Source organism: Parasteatoda tepidariorum, chromosome 5 (genome assembly GCF_043381705.1).
Source record: "Parasteatoda tepidariorum isolate YZ-2023 chromosome 5, CAS_Ptep_4.0, whole genome shotgun sequence".
Classification (NCBI taxonomy): domain Eukaryota; kingdom Metazoa; phylum Arthropoda; class Arachnida; order Araneae; family Theridiidae; genus Parasteatoda; species Parasteatoda tepidariorum.
This window is the reverse complement of record NC_092208.1, coordinates 45,885,587-45,889,944: the sequence shown is the minus strand read 5'-3', so window position 1 is coordinate 45,889,944 and position 4,358 is coordinate 45,885,587.

Here is a 4,358-nt window from a genome sequence, read left to right as displayed (position 1 = left end):
TATTATTTTTGTTATCTGTTAATTTATTTAAACTGGTACTCATTTGAGTCTAAATATAAATTTATGAATAGATTGTCTTTAATATAACTGTCTGTTTTGATAGTTTGAAAAATTTTTTGTCTGTTTAAACGATATCTTAAAATTTTTGTAAAAAATAATTATGTATAATGTAATTTTGCTTGTTTGTAATTTGCTTTGAAAAAAATATGAATAATTTATAGTATTAGAGTTAACAAAATTTCTAAATATTATAATATAACATAATTAGGTAGTTGAATAACTGAGACAAATTAAATTAAATAGTGCTATAAGTATAAATCTTTGTTTTGTTTAAAAATTTTGAATTTCAATGTTTCATTCAATGTGCAATATTTATCAAAATTTATAGATATATTTTTACGATGCATATATCTAATATTTTATATGGGTTATAGTTTCTATCTTACTCTCTGTTTTTAATTGCAGTTTATTTTTTACTATTATTGTACAGAAATCAGAAGAGTTTGCTACCAAAGTAGTGCATCACTATTGTTATAGGTTTTTTGTAATAAGTGCTCTTAAATTATTAAAATTATCCTTTTCAATCTTTATTTCTACTGTAGCAAAACAGATAGAAACTTTTTTGACCTTTTACTTATGGCTTATACAAATTGACCAGCATGGAACCATGCATTGTAACTTTACTTATCCTCTTAGAGCACATAAGGCTGTTAGCATATCTCTCCATCTAATCCTGTTCTCAGCAATAAACCTCGCCTGTTCCTAATCCAGAAATGTCTAAGATCTTAAACTCATTTAATATCATACATTGTAAAGTGGTCTAAGTACATGACTCAGCCAGTTCCATCTCCTTGAAAGAATTTCCACTGCTATTCTCTTACTTTTGGCTTTTTTCAAAAGATTTGCCTTTGTTTTCTTGTATGGGCAGAAAAGTTTAAAAATAAATCTCAAACATTTGTTCTGAAAGGTTTCAAATTTTTTTTTTTTTTTTTTTTTTTTCCNCTCTTCATGTTTCTTTTTTTTTTTTTTTTTTTTGTGTTTCCATGTTTCTGTACCATAAAGTAAAACTGTTCTGACAATTGCTTTGAAAACAACTATTTTTGCTTTTATTTCAATATTTGGTTCTCTCAAAAATGTATGCAGTTTTTTAAGGCAAGTTCTTGCTTTAATTATTCTCTGCCTTATATCTTCACCACTGCCGCCTTTTTTTTTTTTATCAACTACTGAACTTAAATAGTTAAACAATTCTACTTTGTTTATCTCTTGATTTTAAATTTTTCTTTTGACTTTTTCTTATTTCTTTTTGTTTATATATAAACCTACGCTATTAGAAAATGTCTTGAAAATGTCAGTTTTATGCTGAAGGTTTGTATATTTGGATGCTAAAAGTACTATGTCTGCAGCAAAATCGAGATCTTCAAGAATTGTGTTAAATTTCTGTATAACTCCTCTTTTTTGATCTTTTAAGGTGTAATAATCCAATCAATTACTAAGATAAATATATATCATGTATAAAGTAATTCTATAAGAATTATTTAAGAAGTTTCTAAAATCAGGAGGAAAAGCTTTTGCTGCGAAGTAAAAAACAAATTATTTGATTGAAATGCACAATGTAATTTCTTGGTTGTAGCATGAGTTAGATTTTGATTTGATGCTGTCAGGTTCTGTCAGTTTTATGATTCTCTTTCCAAATCAAAGCAATTTATTATGTAATATTTATTAAATATTTGCTTAAAAGTACAACATGTTACATTTTGATTTCAAATTTATTTTTATTTTTGACTTGGGTCATTTCGTACACATTATAAATTGAAATTGTAAATGTGTCTTAATTATCACAATATCTGCAAATTAAAATGTACCATAGAACCTTGAATATTCAAATTTCTTTCCTATAATTCGTCTAGCTATATTCTGTGCTGCCCAGGCGGCATGTAAATCAAAAATATCGATTAACTTATTATGTACGGCACGTAGCATTATGAAGCCTGTCATTCTGGTACACTTGTTATACCAACCATAAGGTTAAACGTCCCTGAAAGTTTTTCCATAATAGATATTAGGGCTCAAAAGTAGGGAAAATAAAATAAATTCCCATTCTTAGAATATAAAAATACTTCTTTCTTAATAAAAATGGTTTGTATTTACTCAACCAATGCTTATTCATGCAAAATAACTTTATCATATCCTTATTTGGCCTTAATATATTTCTTTGTCAATAATATGTGTTAATGTTAGTGAAATTTTGACAGATTAATAATGGTTACATTTATATGTTTTCATTTATAAGATTCTAATGTTCTTTTCTGATATTTTACAATTAACAAATATCTTAAGGGATATTCGAGCTTGAATTATGTAGAATACATACCTAGTAATTCCTAGCAAGTTTTTCAAGTTCTTTTTTTCCCTTAGTTATTCTCATTTATGAATTGTTTAAACTGTTTAAAAATATTTATTCTTCAAAACTGAACAAGTAGTAATTGAGTTTTAAGATAATTCAACTTGATTTTATCAAGCATTTGTTAAAACACCCTACACACAATTTGTGTTAATAATCCTCAGAAGAATAAGAAGTAACAGAAATTAATTTTTCCATAAGCTTACAATTGCTAATCATGTTATTTATTATTATGAGAAATAATTCCTAAAGATATTTTTCAGTATCATATTTTAGATTTAAAAATTGAACAAGCGTAAAAGTAAATCCTCATTTGTTTACTTCGAAATCAGAGATCTTGCATGCATTAGATACATAAATTGACTCCCAGTCTTATTATAAACGATGGAAAAGATACTTTTTTTAAGATGTTATTTCACTTTCTCCTTCTATAATATTAACTTTAATTTAACATTATATATTTTCTAATATTATCTTAAATATATTAGTTTGTAAATGTTTTTGTTCAGTTTGTAAAGATTTCCTTGTTTTGTAAATAGTTGAATAAAAGATATTTATTTTTTTCTTGAATTCGATTCATTTATTTTTTTCTTGAATTCGATTCATTTATTTTTTTCAGAATGAAAAACGTAAAATATGAAATCTGAGTAAAATAAAGTTTTTACATCAAAAGTCAGTCCCGCAGTGGACTGATCGTTAAGACACGGTTCCCAGCAGATCACCGAAGTCAAGCATCACTGGCTACGGTCAGTGTGCGGGTGGGTGACCACTTGGATCAGTCTGCGTAGGGACCGAGGGTGTGCGGTATTGGTCCTCGTTAAACTGTGCTACCGTAAAGTGCTCGACTTCGCGCGCAGGTCGTCGGGCTACCGAAGCGGGGGTGCCATCCCCTCCGCAGAGGATCAAAATTGTGATGGCATGTCTTCGGATCATCCTCCGGGATGTTTCCCAGACCGTCGCCAATAGCCCATTGTGCAGCTCTAGTGCGACTTAAAGTAACAACAACAACATCAAAAGTCATAATGCAACTAGTGGACATACAAGAAATACTTTTTTCAGCTAAAATTAAAGCATTCTCACAATAGCTCATTGTGGGCCAGGAGCTCATGGAGGTTAAGATAAGCTGATACCAATCAATGTTGGGTGAACTTCAAGCCACCACTGGGGATAGAACCTCAGTTCTTCACACTGACGTTTTGTGTCTTAACCACTGAGTCATTGCGGCTCACCTTTTAAATAATAGCAATAAATTTTTAAAAAAAACTATTTTATAGCAAGAAAAGATATATCCTATTTTTACTTTGTTATTTACAAAGTGAGGAGCGGTAATATTGTGAAGTCATGAACATGGTCAACAGTGTTAAAAGTTTTTAAAAAATATATATTTGACCCTAAATCATTCATAGTATCATTTTATTATTTGATAAATTTTTCATCTTAAATTTTGTCTCGGGACTAGATGCAATATCTGCATTTATCGCTAAAATAATGACTTTGCTCAATTGAAAGATGCTTAACATTCACTAAAAGACAAAGCTCTTATTAAAAGACAAGATAATTTCCAAGGTATTAGATCTTTTCTATAAGAATATCTTGGTGTAGTATAAATAATCTAAAGATAGCCAGATTGTGATTTTACCCTGGACAAGTTGCCATGTATGCTGATTACAGAGGAAAACAGGTTAGATCGATTGACTAGAAGTTTAAATAAATTGTCTCAAAATGAAACTGTTTATCCACATATAAAGCATTTATTTTTTTATATAAGTGAAAATGTTCAGAGTAAGAATTGTACAGTTAAATATAATCCTAAAACTTTGCTGTCACAAAGTAAAAATTAAGTTGATAAAAGTGTAAAGTTAAAAAATAGTTTTCAAAACAGAAAGTGAAAGTTAATAAATTGGCTATAAGATTCTAAGGCTAGAGTTAAATTTGAAGTTAATTTACATGCAAAGTT